Source organism: Prosopis cineraria, unplaced genomic scaffold (genome assembly GCF_029017545.1).
Source record: "Prosopis cineraria cultivar Desert tree isolate PC_DT_omini unplaced genomic scaffold, ASM2901754v1 PC5, whole genome shotgun sequence".
Taxonomy (NCBI): domain Eukaryota; kingdom Viridiplantae; phylum Streptophyta; class Magnoliopsida; order Fabales; family Fabaceae; genus Prosopis; species Prosopis cineraria.
Window position 1 is genome coordinate 4,769,313 of NW_026555336.1, and position 20,950 is coordinate 4,790,262.

The window sequence follows — 20,950 nt, forward strand, 5'->3', positions numbered from 1 at the left end:
GCTAAATATGTTTATATTTAAAAATAATTATGCTACATCACCTGCCATGTGTGATGGCAACTTGTGACATGTGATCAACAATCTCATGCTTTATCAACCACCATATCACCTACCATTTCATGCCCTATCACCCATTACATGTGCAACAACTTATGACACGTCATTATCCACTTTATGCCATGTCATTTGCTCCTTACCATATCATATATTTATCATGTTTATGCCAAAGCCAAGGTTTGAACCCTTAACCTCATACCTTCTAAACTTTATACTCTCCTTCTTTGCCAGTTGAATTGAAAGGCACTTACAATTGTTATATGAGAAATTAAATATGTATATATATTATTTAACTACATAAATATATCAAATAATATATCATAAAAATACACACATATACATATTAAATTTTATTTTTAATTATTAATATGTTAAAAATATTTATATTTTATTTAAATTATTATTTATATTATATTTTTAATAAAATATTATTTTATTAATGAAAATCAACTTAAAATAAAAAAATATTAAATAATTTTATTATGAATATTTTAGTTAATTTTTAAATTTAATTATTATTTTTAATGAAAAATAATTAAATGTATGATTAAAAGTCATGGTTAAAAGTTAATTTTTTTTGTAGTAATTAGCTAGGGATAGAATCCCTCGCTAATTATCTTATTTTAGAGAAGGATTGATAGTCTCTCGCTATTTTCCTTACAAATTATCTTATTTTAGAGAGGGATTGACAGTCCCTCGCTAATTTTAAGTCAAGCTACAAAATCAACATTCTTCGCTAATTTCCTCACTAATTTAGTATTTTAAAGAGGAATAGACGATCCCTCGGTAAATTTCCTCGCTAATTTGCATTTTTCTAGTAGTGAATGGTGTATGGCCTGGCTAACTTAGGAGCTATATATATATATATATTAGAATGAATTGCAAATTTCCATGTTGATTAACTCAAGAATGGATTAAAAGATATATAGAGCTTAAGTTTGAGCCAAAATCAAAGGTTTGGATAATTAATAACATGTTGATTTGGATTTAACCCAAATTTAAGTCCAAATCTTATCTCAATCCCTTTGTAATTTCAAATCTTTTCTAAACTCCTATTTTCAAATTTCAATGGAAGCTTGTTTCTTCCTTTGCGCATTCTTTTATTATCTTTACTACCTTCTCAATGTCGACATCCATTAAGACTGTAAGAAATAATCGGGGCCAAAATGCCGACACTAATTGTAGCATCCCATAAAATTAACTTTGATTAAGTTAAAATGAGGTTAAATTGTGAATTAATATGGTGTGTGGTTAAAGAGGTTCGATGAGTGTTTTTGATTGTGAAGTCGGGTCACTTGAACATCAAAAAAGGGGAGAATTAGTGAAAAGTGGCTGTGTCATATGTTGCAGCGTGTAACACTTCAACCATGGTACATGTATGAAGAATAGGCCTCTATGTGCGATGGTCAAATTTCAGCTTAAGTGAAGCTTCGTCAATTCATGAAATGAGAAGGAAGGGAAGGAGAAAACGAAGAGCATTTACCAAGCTCTACTAGGGCTCAAGTTTAAAAATTATTAGGGACATTTTGGAGTCTTTAAACACTAAAAGTAAGTCTCTTGTGTCCTTTCCCTTCATCTTGCTTCATTTTCTTGAAGAGTTGAGTTAAGGTTTGAATTGAGAAAGTGATTTACCATTCATATAGGCTGAGTCTAAATTCATTAATTTACATTAAGTTAATGGGAGTTGTTTAGACTATTGAAATCTAACATTTATGATTTGGTAAGTGGTTGGTTGGTGGAGGTTATTAATGGCCAAAAATGGACGTTAATGAGGATTGTTAGATGTGCTTGATGGCCATTAATAATGGTTTAATAGTTCATTAATGACAATTTGAGTTAAAGGAAGCCAGTAAACCTAATGAGTATTTTTGAAAGTGAGGTTGTGACATTGAGGAGTTGGGAGTGTTGATTTTAAGTGTTGAAATTTATCCTTGTGATTAAATACGAGACTAACTATCATTTAGCGCCATTCGAGCTTAGTGAATCTTTGAAAGTATTTATTTTGAGGGATAATCCTTTAACTTCTTAAAAGTTTGAGTTAACCGAGGGAAATTTAGTTTTTGCATTTTCTTGTTAATTGATTATTTGTTGAAAAAGAATTGTTTAAAAACTAATTGACGGATGTAAATATATATTTGATGCAAATTTTAGCAAAGAGAGTCATCATGTGATATGTTAAGATTGGAGCAATAAAGTGTGAGAGTGATTTCTTGTGCGCGCGTGCTCACATACATGAATATTGTGCTGAGTAATTATGGAAGTGTTTGAGTATGCACATGAAATTGATTTTAGATTTTGCATGTTATTGATGAATATGAACATGTAAGCTATCTTTTGAATAATTTTGCATAGCATGATCATATAAGGTGAGAGTTTGCTTATAGGAAGAGGAGTAGATGTTGTAAATCAATATGGTATTAGCGACTTATCGTTGGAATTAGAAGTTAGCTAAACTACCAACTATTGAAATTGAAAGGTAGCCATTGTCCCATGGTTGTTAAGGGACTGTCCTAATTATTTTTTGAGAGACTTGAATCTAACTAATTTTCATTAATTCATGAGGAGACTAGATTAGAGGTGTGACACACCATGCTTGTTAGTATTAAGAAAAACCATGATTTGTAAGTGAATGAAGTAGCCTTGGCCAGGTAGCTCTTTACAAGTGAAAAGCTTCATTAGTTCAAGCTTATGGATGTAGCCACTAAATAATTACCAGTTTCATATCGAAGGTATCAAGAAGGTAAAGTTTTCATTGATCATGCATTTCATATTTCGACTAAATAATTGTTATTATTGTGGTTCATTGTGATTTGATAGGGGCACATAGTTTTTCTTACCATGACCCTATATTTGTTTTATTATTTATACATGTTGTGATATTATATGTGTCTATACTTGGCCACCTAGTTGTTAGTATTGTGGTTATGGCAACCTTTCAAAAAGAAAATAAATTGTGAAAGATTTATAAATTTTTGTTTACATATGTAATTAATTGACAAGCAATTGTATAGGCTAGATTGACCTTTATTACTAAGTGGTTGTACTCACACCTCTTTCTTCAATAATACAAGGACTAGCTCATTACACCAGGATGAGGGAAAATGATCGAAGGCATAGAAATCTGTGGAAATCTTACTAGTAGACCTCATAATTTATTTATGTGTATTTTTGTTGATAAGTTGCCAACTAGTTTATCATGTGATTAGTTTGACTACTTGTGAAACTAATTGAAATGTGTATTAATTATCCTGAGTTGTATGTGTTATGGTTGTAATGTTTATGTAGAGCTAAAATACTAGTTTAAGTAGGAAGATGTGTAAATGTAAAGGTATTATGAATTGTGTGATGATTTATGAGAATATCACTCCCCTTATGTTTTTATGATTCGAGAGGCTAAGTAGTAAAAATATGGTGTTAGTATTGTTTAGTTGTCGTGGTGTGTTGCACAAGTCTATTATAGTCCATTGAGTGTGATCTAAAGGTTGGTGTGAGCTTTTAGCATTATGATTAAGATTTGAACACCCAAGTTATGTGATATTGTTAAAAAGGAGTGAGTTTAGAAATGGGTGTTTGACTTTTGATTGAAAAGTGATTTGGTTGGAAAATTAATTCCATTAGCTAAAACTTAGAGAGAGCTTTTTGTAGATGCTTAGATCACATCAATTAAATATTAGACTGAAAATTGAGGCACTTTTGAAGTTGGCCCCAGGTGTTGTTTTATAACAGCAAGTTTGCTGTCAAAATACATGTAATGCACCATGGCATATGGCACCTGTGCCACACATGGCACAGAGGTAGATGAGTTGCAACACATCTATAGTAAGCCACGACACATCCCTACATTTTATGCAGAAATAGTATTTTTCCAATCCCAACGCAAATGCTTTAACTTAAAATGGATTTTTATACTTTTATAAATTTTTTATCTCTAATTTTTGTTTAATAAGTGATTGTTTAGTATTGTGATTTTAGAAAAATTGGAATCTTGTTTTTTGATTTTACAACCTTAGTATTCTAGTTGGATTTAATCGTGATTACCTATGGTTTGGAAGTTAATTGCGATTTTGTAAGGTTGACCTTACATTAACTAAGACCATACCACCGGTGTTGACTGAGACTTGGCAGTCAATGTTGACAAGGATTACACTGCTGGAGTCAATTGAGATTGGATGGCTGACTTTGACTTAGATCACATGAACGACACCAATCAGGATGGGACAGCTAGTATCAAACAAGACCGAACTGTTATGATGACTAGGATTTGATAATTGGTATTAATTAAGACTGAGAAGTCTGCTTTAATCAAGATTTCATGGTTGACATTGACAAGAACTGATTGGGTGCCTGATGCCAATTTGCCTCCGCCATCATTATTTGATGCTGGTCTAGTACCATCATTCGTTATTGGTATGCTACCACCATTTTATGCTAGCTCGTCGCATGTATGCAATTTGTTTTAATTTATCGCTATTGTCACCATTCGGGACCTGTCTGTGATCACTATCTTCGATCCATCCAATGCCAAAAATCACTGTTAGTAATGAATGTTCTATTGTCATCATCCAGGTCCAATTTGTAACCCTCGAATTGCTGTAAGCATCCCGTGCTAATCCTTAGCCATTGTTTAGGATTAGATTGCTAATGTTTTGGTGTTAAAGTTGAATGATATTGGGTCGTTATCCTTGATTAAGATCGAATTGTCGACTTTGAATAGGACTTTAATTAAAGACATCATCCGAATTGCCTTTAAATTCAATGAATTTGAAATTCAAAATTTTATTTGAAATCCAAACAAAATATTTTAATATTATAATTTAAAAATTTTTATACCACCTAAACAAATAATTTATAATTTATGAATTTTAAATGTGAGATTTTAAATTTAAATTCCCAACCTAAATCCACCCATCCAAACACAACCTTAAGTTATTTTGATAGAAAGACAAATCTAATATATATTCCATCTTATTTTTATAATAAGGAACATTCTAGGAGGATTTCTTGATCTTTAATATAAGATACTTAATAGGTATTAATTATGCTTTTTTAATATTATTCCTATCTAAACTCATTAACTTTGTGATATAATATAATGCAAATTTGAAAGATTTTCATTTAAACAAGGGTAGAATTGGGAATTTATTATATTTTCAGACAAAATTTTTGACTTAACCACCTCTCATTAGCTTCGGTGAGATGGTTATTTGATTTGGGATGGAAAAATAAACAAGAGAGACAAAAAATGAGAGAGAATAAAAGAGAGATGACAAAAAAAAATTGTGGACCCAAGGCCTTTTAGACTAAAAAAGAAGTACAAGTCCAAGAAAAAAAAAGATATTAATAAATGAAAGACAAGATAAAAAGGTGAAAAAAACCAAACAAAAGAAAAGTAATAGGAGGAATATTAGAACGTATTAAAAACCAAAAAGTCACATTGATTAATTAAAGAATGGATTGAATACACATAACCTTAAAGCAAGTATGTTATCAAATTGGCTTAACAAAGTTTCAAAGTTTAATATTCTATTCTCACACACACACACACACACACACACACACACACACACACACACACACACACACACACACACACACACACACACACTCACTCTCTCTCTCTCTCTCTCTCTCTCTCTCTCTGTTAAAAAATGTAAACAATTTTTAAGGAGTTTGATGTTAAAAAATATAAGACATTTTTAGTCTTTTGAAATGTGATCATTGCCTTTTTTTTTTCAAAAGTGTCTCTATTGATGAATGACTTTATATATTATAAGGTATTTAATAAGGATAAATATGAAAAGACAAGATTAGTTTAAAAGTAGGTAACTACTCTATTGAGGGGTGAGATTCATTTAAAAATATTTTATATTTTTAAACAGATGGAGTATATATTATAAATAGGCATAGGGGTGGAGATAAGGGGCTAGAGGAGGCTACGACCCCCTCTAAATTTTTAATTTTTTATTAGTAGGATATAAGGATTACATATTTTCAACCTTCTAAGTTGACATGTTGTAGAGACATGGAGAACTAGATGATGTTTTTATTTCAATTTTACGTGTAATATTTTATTCATGTATAGTTCTCATTTTCAACAAGATGATACTTCATATGCTTTATAAGAATTGATATCATTTAATTTTACTTTTATTTTATATTTAATGAAAGAAATTATGAGAATTTCTAACAAACTTTATCAAGCATTGCAAATAAAATTTTAAAATATATTGAATGTTATGTGCTTGATATTTGTCATAAAATTACTTATTCAAAAGTTAAGAGATTAAGGTTAAGGTGTTCTTCTAGAAAAAAGTTTTTTTTTTTGTAATAATCAAGCTATTGAAATTTATAACATGAATGATTTTTACTTTTATATAATTTGATCTCATAGACATAAAGATTTTGTGATGGTTGAACATATTATTACTATGTTGATATATTTACTATTATTATCAATTATTAATTAAAATAATTAAATAATAAATTGAATGAGCAAGTAATAGAACTTCTTAAATGAAGCACAACTTTAGACCATAATGATGCATCTAAATCATTTAATGCTAAAAAAGAAGATGAATTTTTTTATCAATTTAATGATATAAATTTTAATAAAAAAATAATTTTCTTATTCTTCAACCATGTTAAAATTAAAAAAAAAGTTATAAATTTATTACAACGTCATTGTAAAATTGAGAGATTAAGTTGTAAATTTTTGGAGTTTCATACTTGGAACCTAACTTGAATTAATTGATCTTTTTGGGACCTCTTTATCATTCTCCCTTTTGAAAATGACTTTTAATTAATTATATATTTACTTATTTTCATTTAAAAAATTAAAATAAATTTTAAAAATGAACTAAAATATTCATAATAAAGTTATTTGATATTTAACACTTTTTTTTTATTTTAAGTTCATTTTCCTTACAAGAAATTTTTTTATCAAAAAATAATATAAAGAGTCATATAAATACAAATATAAATATTTTTAACATATTAATAATTAAAAATAAAATATAATATTCATGTGTATTTTTATAATATATTATTTGATCTATCTGTGTAATTAAATAAATATATTTAATTTCTTGTATAATGACTGCAAGTGCATTTAATTCAACTAGCAAAAAAAAAAAAGAGAACATAACGCTTTAGGAAGGTAGGAGTTTAAGGATCCAAGTCCTCACTTTAACATAAACATAATAAATATATAACATAGTAGTGAGCAAGTGATATGGTGTAAGATGGATGATGACATGGTATGAGTCATTGCACAAGCGGCGGGTGATGAGGCATATGATAGTAAGTGACATAGTATGAGCTGACTCACATGTGGCCAGTGACAACAATTAACTCTAAATTTAAAGTAATCATAAGGTTTAATCCAATTCAATCACCAAATTTGTAAAATTTACATAAATGGGATTCAAAGTCTTAAAAACTTTAAAATTCTTTAAAATCAATTCACAAATAAAAAGTAGAGTGAAACATTTTTACAGAAGCATGAGATTCTAATTTGTATCAAAGTATTTGCATTAAGATTGAAAAAAAAATATCTTTTTAGCACAACAGAAATAGGTGCACTGCGGCGCATTACACAAGTCATGATAGCCAAATTGCTATCAAATTATAACTTTCGGGGAAAACTTTCGATGCTTCCCATTTCTCTATCCAATATCCAATTGAGATAATTTAAGTATTTACATAAAGCTCTTTCATGGAACTAGTTTTATTCACATACCATTTCTCATTAAAAAGTTAGACACTCATTTACAAATTCACTCCTTTTTCAATCTAAACATAACTAAGGTGTCCAATTTCATATCCATGTGCTAAAAGCTCATAAAAGCCTTAAGAACGTACTCAATGGACTATAATGGACCTGTGCAATAGACCACGACAATATAACAATTCATAATTCATAATTTTAATGCTCAACCCTTTAATCACAAAAAAAGAAGGGGGCCAAATCAATATGAAATGTCAAAATACTCATTTACAACTATTCATATCATCAATGTCATACTTGTACTAGTATTTTGACCTTATTTATAAATCAAGATTTAACATACAAACCACGTAGAGCCCAAAATACACAAAACCCAATTCAACAAATAGTACAAGTAAGCCAAAATAATATGATTTTCCTAATCGACAATTATCTAATCAAACTACACATTATTAGCAAAAGAGACTTACAAATTAGGAATTAATATCCTAAGCCTATGGTACTTTTTCCCTGTCTTGACTTGAGCTAGGACCTGTAAATATTGAAGAAAGACGATGAGTACAACTACTCAGTAACTAAGGTTAATCTAACCTATACATATGCATGTCAATTAATTTTTATGATGCAAATGACAAATCATAACATTCACAAATTTCTATATTTTTCTTTCACATCATTAGCCATGACCACAGAACTAAAAAACCATGTGATCGAGCATCTATATATGTCAAAGTCACCAAAAAAGGAACACAAAAATATCAATCATATGCCGCACACAAGTAATATGCAAGACCAAATGAAAACAACCATGTGTTTCTAAATGACATGTGAATCCACAAGAATAACAATTATGTGGCCTCTACATGTTATGCATAATTAATGCTATCCTTATACACTTCTGGTACCTCCAACATAAAATTGGTGGCTATTTTGTGGGATTCATCCAGTCAATCAAACTACCAATGCAATGTAACTCATGCTTAAGTATAGCATGCAAATTTTTTACCTATCATTTGTATGTGGATTTTCAAACATATAGTCATGGCATGCCAATTTTCTACCTATCATTTGTATGTGGATTTTCAAACATATAGTCATGGCATGCCAATTTTCAACAATCATATTCATCTCCATGCACAATCTCAATCATGCTCACCTAATGTCAATCTTCATCTTCACAATTTCATATCATCATGTTCTTACTCACAACCACATCAAACATATATACACATGTACATATATATCATTTTCATCAATTGATACTCACTTCACTAATCTTGTCAAATTGCAACAATGTACATCAAGCATAAGTTTACAAGTATCACTTGGTTTTCAAACAATTTATTTTAACATATAATTAACCAACAACTAAATGCATAAACTAAATTTTTCCTTGTTATCACAAACATTTAATAGGTTAAAAGTTTACCCCTCAATGTAATTTCTTCCAAAGCTTCTCAAAAGCTTGAATGTTGCCAAATTGCAATTAGTCTACAATTAATCACATTGACAATTATTAATATCCTTATTAGGATAAATCTCATTACTCTAGCTCAACATTCCCAACTCACAAAATCACAATTTCTTTCAAATATACCCAATGGATTCACTACTAAAAAAATACAAATTAGCGAGAAAAGTTGGTGAGGGATTGTCTATTCCTATCTAAAATATCAAATTAGTGAGAGATATTAATTTCATAGCTTGACTTAAAATTAGCAAGAAAAACAGCGAGGGACTACCAATCTCTTTCTAAAATAAGATAATTAATAAGGAAAATAGTGAGAAACTGCCAATCTCTCTCTAAAATAAGATAATTAGCAAGGGATTTAGTGAGAAATTCTATCTCTATCTAATTATTGCAAGAAAAATTGACTTTTGACAATGACTTTTAATTATATATTTAATTATTTTCATTTTAAAATAAAAATTAAATTTGAAAATTAAATAAAATATTTATAATAAAATTATTCAGTATTTAGTATTTTCTTTATTTTAAGTTCATTTTCATTAATAAAATGATATTTTATTAAAAATATAATATAAAGAATAATTTAAATAAAATATAAATATTTTTAACATATTAATAATTAAAAATAAAATTTAATATATGTGTATTTTATAATGTATTATTTGATATATTTGTGTATTTAAATAATGTATATTTAATTTCTCATATAATGATAGCAGGTGCCTTTTAGTTTAACTGGCAAAGAAGGAGAGGATAAGGCTTGAAAGGTAGGAGGCTAAATGTTCAAGTCTTAACTTTGGCATAAATATAATGAATATGTGACATGACAAGAAGCAAGTGACATGACGTGAGGTGAATGATGACATGATGTGAGGTATTGCACACATGATGGGTGATAGGGCACGAGATGGTAGGTGACATAGAGGTTGATAAGGCACAAAATTGTTGGTGACATGTCACAAGTTGATGCACACATGACGAGTGATGTGGCATCACTATTTTTAAATATAGGCATATTTAGCTAGGGATTAGCGAGGGACTAAATTTTGAATTTTGAATACTATTAGCAAGGAATTATTGAGGGATGTGGCCCTTGCTAAGAATTAGCTAGGGATTCATTTCCTCACTAATTAGTGAGAAATTGAATCCCTCGTTGAAATATGATCTCTCGCTAAATTTAACAAGCCATTTTTTAGCTATGAATTTAGCGAAGAAAAAATTCCTCGCTAAAATGCAATTTAGTGAGGAATTTGTCTCTCACTAAATTCCACTTTTCTAGTAGTATTTTAATAGCTCTCATTAGTTTTATTAAGTTCTTACATTATCATTAATGAAATTTAAACTCCCCCAACCACCTTAATAAATTCCATTTTTGAATATTAATGGCTTTCACCAACCAACTACTCCTGAAGTTATCAATGCTAGGTTTAAATAACCTAAACAACTGTCATTAACTCTATTTAAGTCAATGAATTTGGATCTACAGCCATTATGGATCAAAAATCCTCTCTACAATTCAACCTTAACTCAAAGTCTAGTGAAAAAGGGGAAGAGGATGGAAGTATAGGGCTTAGAAGACTTACCTTTAATATTTGTAAGCTTTTAATTGCTCTTAATCTTTCAATATTGCAAGTCCTAGCAAAACTTTTCAAGTTCCTCTTCATTCTTTCTTTGTTTCTTTTTTTGTTTTTCACCTAGATTCGCAATCTTTTAAGTCAGATTTCTGACCATGCACCGTGTCATGTGTTATATGAAGTCCATTTCGCCCTTTAGTGACTCGTGCGCACTGACATGTGATACAGAGGCTCTTTCCTTTGTTTTTCTCCCTTCTTAACGTCTGGGTGTCCTAACTCTGCTTCGGACCCAATTCTAAAACTAAAACCACAATCCAAAACATTTATCAGAACTTTATGACCACACACCACATTAAATGACTTAATTACATTTATTTAACTTAACTTCATCAAGGTCAATTTTTTAGGATGTTATACAAGGCACTGGGTAATATGGTATTAGGTGGCCATTTTTAAACATATGCATAGCAAGGGATTAGCAAGAAATTAGTGAGAATAAAATCCCTCACTAAATTTATAAGGCCATTTTTTGCAACAAAATTAGCAAGGATTTAGAATTTAGTAAGGAATATATGCCATCTCTCACTAAATTAATCTTGTCCAGTAGTGATTGTTATGTTTTGTCATCTCAACTCCCAATTAAAATTTTCCTGAATAGGTGAGGAAAATAATAGTTAGGTATTAAAAGAGGACAAGTAGATAGTGGTTGTGCATGTTTCAAGTTATAATGAGTGACAAGTCAATAAAAAAATTGTACCAAGTGACGACCGGCAAAGACAAAAGCTGTCACTTGAAAATTTGGAATTTACACGGAAATCACCACCAAGAGCTAAAAATATATGCATGCACAGTCACGGGGCATATCTCTGTATGATGATGATATATGGTCCTACACTAATCATCACAAGAGATTTATATCTCTATAAACTTTATTACTCTGGGATATAAATGGGTAATGATGATCTAATTAATGACACTATATTTCAATACATTATATGCATATAAGCCAAGTCATTATTAATCACGAGCGAATTTCACCAATACTTATCCAGTAGCTTGTTATATATGCAAGTAACCTTTTTTTAAAAAAAAATTAGTGGTTTTTTGACGAGTCAACTTACATAAAAAAATATGTATTAATTACTTTCATTCAATTTTATCTTGTTTTATTATTTTTATGAGTAGGATAAGAAGTTGCATGTAAGATAAAAATAAATATTTTAAAGATGATTCATTTAATAATAAAAATTTGGGATTCTGATTTTTTAAAAACAATAACAATTATATTTTTAAAGCTGATTCATTTATCAAAAAAAAAAAAGGATTCTCAATTTGTTCTTCTAACAATATCTATAATTTAATTGTATATCTCTCACTGATTTTCATGAAATAAGCTAGGAGTGACTTACTATTTACAAGGCCAGATGGAGCGTGCTTATCCGGGCAAGATATTTTTTCAGGCACGTCACGAGTGTGATTAGCGAAATTGATTAATGATAAGGAATAATTAAACGTGTTTTCAAGGCTTGAAACGGTCAACGAAGGCTTCGATTGCGAGAAGGAATTATATATGTTCCCTAGCTACTCTTAGACGGTAATCATTGCTTGCCACTGCCACGGCAATAGGGTGTCTCTGTTCCCCACCTCTTCAATTAATAATAAACTATAAAAGTTATATTGGATATTATTTAAAAAAATTCAGATATGCTGGTCTCAAAAAGGGCCTTATAAGAGTCTAAAGAAAGGTTACAGATCATGCCAACAAAAACAACGGAGTTCATTAAGCTTAAAACCTGTCACTTATTGCATAACCCCGTGTGTGTACACAAGAAGCATACAAGAAGCCAAAACTCATAGCCTATTTGGCTAACCTCAAAAATATATTTAAATTATATTTGAGATGTTTTTTTATTAAGTTCAACAAATAGTTAGATCTTTTAAATGAACTTTTATCATATATAAACTCAAAACGAAACACACACTCAGCTTGTATCCTGAAAGGGATCATACAAGCTCAACATCATGTGTTATTTTACATGATTTCTAGTATTATTAAAAAAAATCTAATAAATGCATAATATCTACCAAATCTTTATTATTATCAATGCATTTTTGAATTTGGGAAGACATCTTTTTAAAGTTATGGAATGAGTTATCCCCTCTAGTCCTACACACATAAAGTTATTTATCAAGAAGAGCGAGGTAGTTAGTTTGGTGATGTTACTTAACCAAAAAATAATAATTTATTCTTATTAAATGTATCATCTTTAAAAATATTTTATCTCTCATATGTATTTTTTTATTCCAACACCCAATATCTTATAAAACTTGAATTATTATTACTACCTGATCAAACTAATCCAAATCCCATTGTGTGAAATTGTTATTACGAACAAAAGTCTCACAAGCACCTCAAGAATGTTTTTGACATATTTATTTAATGTGATTGCATATTTTAGGATTCAAATTCAAAACTTTAAGATAACTTGATTCAACTCTTTCAACCAAGTAAAGTAAGTACCTCTAAATTCATGTCTTTTTTTAATCTAAAGTGACTTATAAAAACTAGAATCAATTTTTTTTAAAAGGTGACTTGTATTAATACATAGGATGTGTAAGAGTTATAATTTTTGTCAAGGAAAAATAGCAATCAAGGACCATTGTAGGAAATTTATATCAATCGAGGACTAGTTGTTGTTAAAATTCAAATAAAAACAAGCTCAAATGGACTATTATTAATTTATAATAGGTTGTTGTTAAAACTCAAGTGGATACTTGTTAATAAATGACTAACCTGAATCAACAAGTTGTTTGCAATTGTGCCCTAGGGCCAATTATTGTACTATGAACAATGGTATTTAATGAATTTCTTTTTTATTATCATATCAATTGCATGTTTACTATGATAACTATATCCTTGGACAAACTATAGTGATTATCCTAAATATTCCTGGTTGGTTATCTATAAGGAATCATAGATGAAACAAGATTAGTATGACTTTGATTAATTATAGAGATATAAGTTAAAGTCGTAGGCACTTGAAAGCGCATAAGATGCTGAACCGACCCACTATAAAAAAATTGTATGGTACAAGTCATAACAAGATTGTCTCATATGTAACCATATTACTAAACCCTTTGACTTGAGATAATTATGAATTCCTACATGATGACCACTAAACTTTAACCTAATCAAAAGTCACCTTTAACCGGGTGACCATAAAGGCTATGATTGAGTTTATTAATATTTATGTAAAGAAATATGAGTGGTGAAGATAGGATTTATCCTTTACATTAATTGAGAGATATTACTGGGCTCCTCGATGAATAAGACTGAGAAAATATATAACTACACTATAATGGAAATGGTTTTTTTATTGTTATAGTCAGTCTACGTAGAGATTGAGAAAGTAATAGTCAAATAAAGAAGAATAAAAATTCCATATCTCACATTTGATCAAAATATCGCGTCACAAAAGAGATGTGATATGTTTGTATGATATATTATATTGGATCATCAATCCCCATATAAATTGGGTAGTTGCAATGTCTTGTCAGAAGTCACTTGTGACTTGTGGGCTAGTAGTGTAATTAGCCTGTTGCTAACTTCATATAGACCTACAAGGTCGCACACAAGAACAGTCTAAGTCAAACTATAATGTCTAAATTTGTTAAATCTGGAATATGTCTAATTTCAATAAATATAATGCTTTTATCCAGGGTGAATGAATTATATGTGTGTGTGTGTATTTAAATATTTATTTGATAAATATATATATTTATATGAAATATAAAATTTAAAATATAATGTGTGTATATATTTTTGAAATATATACATATTTTCATGTACATATATATATATATATATATAATATGTATATATGATATATTATATTATATTATATTATATTGTGTTAGTTTTAAATTTAATTTTATATGATAGATTAAATTTAATAACTAACATGATATAAGAGAATATCATATCAGTTCTATAATTTAAATTTATAAGATAAATTTAAATAATATATGATATCATAAATTTAATTTATGAGATAAATTAAGTTTTGTTTTCATTGGGTCAAGATATTATTTTCAAAATAATTGTGATTATTTTGAAAATTAAAAAAAGGGGCAAGAACCCTAATATATATATATAGAAAGGGGACGTGCTTCACAAGTTAATTGAGAGTCTCTTAATGCCAAAAATATTTGAAAGCCATGAAATACCCTACAAAGAAAATGAGCATCTAATTGAGGCTAGAAGATCAAATCTTTCAAGACTTCTGCACGTATGGACATTAGATATTAGGAACGCTAGTATATTGTTTGTGTTGGGGAGCTATTCGTATGAATACCAGTAGAGAAAACCGATCACGTTGTCAACTCCTGAGATCCAAACACTTGAAGGAAGCTCAAAAGGTCAATATCTAAATGGTAATTTTCTATCCACCTTGACTTAAAAGAGTTTGATGGGTCTGCGTCTACGATTGTGATTGAGATTTTAAATTTTAATCTTCCGTTACGCTTATCAATCCAACACAAGTATCCATTAGGGTTTTGACAATAAACAATTATTGATTAGTACAAATTTTTTTTAATATTCCTTGATTGATATTTTTTCTTTTTTTTTTTAAAGAGGTGACTTGTATAAATATATAGGATGGGAAATAACAGTAATTTTGATTGAGAAGAGGGGAAAGGACTGAAAGGAGTGGTGGTGAGGAGGAGGAGGAAGTTGATAAGAAAAAGAGAGGCAAAACGGGGCCGGGATGCCATAAGGTGGAGGCGCAAAGAGGAGGGATGCGATTAACCGCAAAACCTACCAACTGTTTTTGCTCCTTACCTCCCTCTCTTTCTTAATCCCCCCTACCCATCCCAACATCATAACATGCTTTTGTGGATTGTGGGACCCCCACCAGATATATTGCACAGAGAGAGAGAGAGAGAGAGAGAGAGAGAGAGATCTCAGAGAGGGAACATGAGCATATGTGTGTACTGTTTGTGTATTTTACATAATATATAAATAGTGGGTATCTGTGACCGCTTTCCTTTTCTCTCCTTTTAAACGCAACTATGATGTTTCAGTGTGAAATCTCCACCCAACAAAACCCTCTTCTAGTGGGCCAACCCCTTTGTTTATTTATATGTGTGTGTGACTTTTGCTTTTACTCTTGTTCATATAGTCGGTGCGTTTGTTGGATCCATGCTTTCCCATCCCTCTCATTTGCTAACACACTCACACCCATCATTCCTCATCAAACCAGCTACATCATCTCTATTGCTCTCACTAAGCTTTTCTTGTCCTTTCCCCAAATCAATCTCCTTCCCTCCTTCACTTTTGTTCATTTCATTTCCCTCCCTTTTTAACTTTTAGCTTTTATTCTTTCCTCACTTTTCTACCCTCCCCTCCATCTATTCACCATATATATATACATACTTACACATACACCTTCCATTGTGTCTGCTGCTGCTCTCCTAATGTGTCTAAAACACCGACCCTTTATTTGAGAGAATTAGATGGAAAGTGTAGCTAGCTAGCGAACATCCCAAATCCGTGTTGGTCTTCCCTTATTAGCATTCGTTCAGTTCTTCATTGTATATCTTTTCCTCAATATATATATATATATATATTAGGCCACATAGTCACAGTTAAATAGACCAATGCCATGGTGCAACCGACGATGTCATAGTTGGAAGCAAGTGAGGTCGCTCTCATAGATTGTTTCTTCATTTTAATTAATTTCACAAGCTACCAACATATGTAATGACAATATATATGGTAATTGGCAACACTGTTATAATCAGCCCGGACCAGATAATTCATAGATACTTAATAACATAACTTGTGGGGGTGGGCTTCTTGGTTTTATTACTTTGGGTTTATATATATATATATATATATATATATAGAAAAAGTAGTTACGACAAGTTGCGAGGAGTAAGTAGAATATAAGTATAATTTGAGTAACTTGTTGGGAAATCGAGCTGGAAGTTGGCCACGCACGCGTGACTTGCAAGTAATTTCTTACAATAACGTACTTGGCACAGATCAACAGCCTATATATTAAGTTGTTACGTTTAAGTTTAATCAAATAATCAATGCTATGTATTTCATGAAGTATAGTAGTGTTGGTGGTAATGTTTTCAGAATCAAACTGAATATTAAACCACGAAGATCAGTAGTTTACGATTTATATGGTTCAACTTAGTTAGACCAATATTGAGACCGGTGATGTAATAATTAAATTTAAAAATTATATATGTATATAATAATATAAATATAAGAAATAAATATGAAATTACTCCTTAATTTAAAAATAAAATTAAATACTTTAAGCTTATCATGATTTAACAAATCACACGATACAACATAACATCAAATGTTTAAAAAATTGGTCATTTTCTAAAATAATTTATAAAAAAATTTTAACAGTTCAATTTTTGAAAATCGAATTTGGTTCTCGCTTTGATTTCGATTTCTAATCTAATTACTGGTCCAAAATAATCTAACTCAACTCAACTCCAAAATCAATTTTTACATATTGACCAAGCTGAAATTTAGACTGATCCAACCGTTCGATCTGATTTGATTTTTTAATCATTGATTGATAGCTAGCAATGTGTTCGTACGTACAACTTTGAGTGTATAATACTCGAGTGGTGAGACGTACAAATGTAAAAAAATAGAGAGCACAAGTCTCAGTCAAGGAGGGAGTGAGTGCATCATGTAAAGAGAGGGGCACGTGTCAGGTGAGGATTGGAGGATGTGTTAGGATTGATAAATGGGCGGTGCAGGAAGAGTGGGAAAGTTCATTGCGATGTGAGTCATAGCTGACGGGGCACTTACACCTGTTTTGTTTTATCATTCTAATTCAACAACAAATTATTCAACAAACGGAAAAATAAGTCAACCAATGAAGATTTTTCAACGATTCACCGCGAACTTTTGGATACTTGATTAAGAAAAAAATTATTGTTTAATTACTTTTTCAAAATAACAATATTTTATGAATATATTAATTTTTCGCAGCAGGACTCATGAGCCATATGTGGACCAAAAATATTTCTCACAAAAGAAAAAATTATATTTTTTTATAATGAAAGAACAATTTATATTAGTCAAAGCGATACAGTACATGGCATATAATATTTGTCTCCTGTTCAAATATATTTTTTTTTAAAATGACATTGTGTTAATTTCTTCTACATATTCCAAATATGATTACTTGTTTAATTTCACCATCTGTACTGATATTTTGATTTCTAGGATCAATAGCTAGGATTCGTATTCATTTAAAAGTATTATTATCAATTAATATTTATTTTCTCCGGCTCACTTTATAAGTCATTAAATTAATAAAGATGTTTCATTTTAAATGAAATATCTTCATTATTTTTAAAATATGAGAGAGAGAAATAGAAAAATAATATTATATAATTTATTTATCTTTTAAAAATTATGTTTATAATTTTATTAAATATATTTTGTATTTTTATTTTATTAGTATTGATGAAATTGATAAAAATAATTTATAAATAAAATTGAAGAAAGTATTTTTTAAAATACAAAGTAATGATGTACATGTTGGTCCTATTCCTAACTATGTCAAGATAAACATATAATGACCACAACCCTAGCATATTCCATCTAATGAGAAATGAAACCAATAATAATAAATATACAGTTTCGAAAGTAAAAATGTAAACAAAATATTGATTTAGACCTAAATCAAATAGGAGAATGGCTGAAAAGTGATGAGGACTCGGGAGGAGGAACAAACATCACGAAAACCTTATCTAGAGGAAATTCTTCAACGCTCATGAATTGAGTGCCAACTTGTACGCTCCACGGAATCAAATGCCCATCATACCAAATCATTGGTGGGCCCCCCATACCCCCTACTTCATACGTGACACCCTCATTTATTTTTAATTTGTATTAAACCCATATTTGACCGCAATGCTTACTAGGAGTATTATCACGATTTAATTAATATTAAGTTGCTCATTACTTTCTGTGGTCCTAATTATAATATATAAAGAGAATACTTTTTTATTTTATTTTTAAATTATATCATTAAATTTTTATTATAATTTTTTTTACCTTTCATTAAATATTGAAGAGAAAAAATATATTAATAAAATATGTATATTTAATAGAGATAAAATTGAGAACTTATTAAATTTTAAAACAAAGTTGATGAATTTTAACATTTTTTTGATACTGATAAAATATGTTAAAAGTGACTTGCAAATAAAATTAGAGGAGTACTAATAATTCACTATTTATCTACTTTCTCTCCTCATTAATTAAACAAGGGTACCCCATATATCTCTTTTTTGGTAGAATTACAACTAAATTTCATATAAAAAAATAAATTATTCTAAAATTTATTAATAATTAAATTAAATTGTATTGATAATTAATTATATTATTAATAAATTTAATTTAATTATTAATGAATCTTATAATGATTATTTTTTTTGTGTAGGACTTTAATGAAATTTTTTTCCTTGTTTATTTGTTTTCATATCATACGCCCTTTTATTCAGACACTACTCGACAAAAAGCTGAGCATAATCGACTTCTTAAAATATTAATAAATTTGGTAGATCTTAGTCATTGCATCATCAAATGATTAATATTATTTTAATAAATGGGATTCCTGTTAGGAGGCAAACACTCCATCGACGGACACGTTTGACAGCCCTTCATTTTCATTTTTATTATTTCACTTTTCTTAAATATAAAATAACCCCTAACGTCATAAATAGTCACCCTTATCGTAATAATTCACCATTTGTAAATAACTTATTTGAGTCAAAAGTCAAAACTCCTACCGCATACTCTACATTTTTCCACGGCAGTTTTCTTTTCTTTTCTTTTTTTGGGGGGCTGGAGTTCCTTTCAAATATTATTCTCATTCCACACTAAAATCAAAAGTTTCTTAAATTTTAAGAGATGTGATTGGTTGAAGGAGTCATATCAATTTAACTTACCATCTCAATCAATTTTGAACCGTAAAATATATAAAAATAGTATTTTTGAAATACTTGTAAGAAGAGATGAAATTAAAAAAAAAAGGATGATTGCATTTATTTATAAATAAATATACTTTTGTGAAAATTTATGAGACAAAATAAGTCTTATTATTAGCAACTAAATTATATATTTAATATTATTGATAAATTTTTTTAAAATTTTATTTAAAAACGATTGTGTGTTATGCATATACTGATACATGATAAAATGTCCAGATGATATGCACCAAAATTTTAATGCGTACCTTGACAACTATATGAAAGTTTGCAAAGCATTGATTGTGATCACAAACAAGATTAAGGATTTTGCATGATAAATTTCAAGATAATCATTTGCAATCAGGCCACTTTTGTGTGTTCATAATTATGTATCGTATTAATCAAAATATGCGTGGGTTTATGTCCCATCGTGTGTCTGCTTGACTGATTAGATTGGATTGGATGTAAATAACAAATTTCCTACCCCCAATTTCTTCAATATTAAACATTAATTACTGATAAATTTATGGTCCTTGTGAAAAGTTGAACTTCAATAGTGAAGAAAAGACATATCCTAAATAAGCCTGCACATAAATATGCATACAAACATAGGAAAAAGAATATATAAAAAATTGATTTGACAGTTGGCATTTAACAAAAATAAGAAATAGCTAGGAGAGGTGGTGTTAATTAATTAAGGACACATGTGCGGGTTCACCAAAAAGGAAAAAAAAAAAAGGTGTACATGTGGATTAAGGTGTTCACTCACTCTAATGTGAAATTCAGTCTAGTATCTTTTTGAAAATAATTGTATTTAGAATTTGAATTTCTCTTAGTTCAAATCAAAAATTTAGACCAAAATAATACCTCGACGTGGAAGGGTTTAATTCCTTAAAAATATTAAATGCATGGAAACTAATTACACTACAACTTTTTTTTTAAAAAAAGTAATCATCATATTAATTTCCATAAAATTATATTATATTTTTCAAAAAAATTATATCATTCCTTATATATTTTTAAAAATTATGGAGTAGTCTAAACTCCCTCCGTCCCAATTTATAAGAAAGTTTTAAATAAAAGTTTATTAAATACTAATGT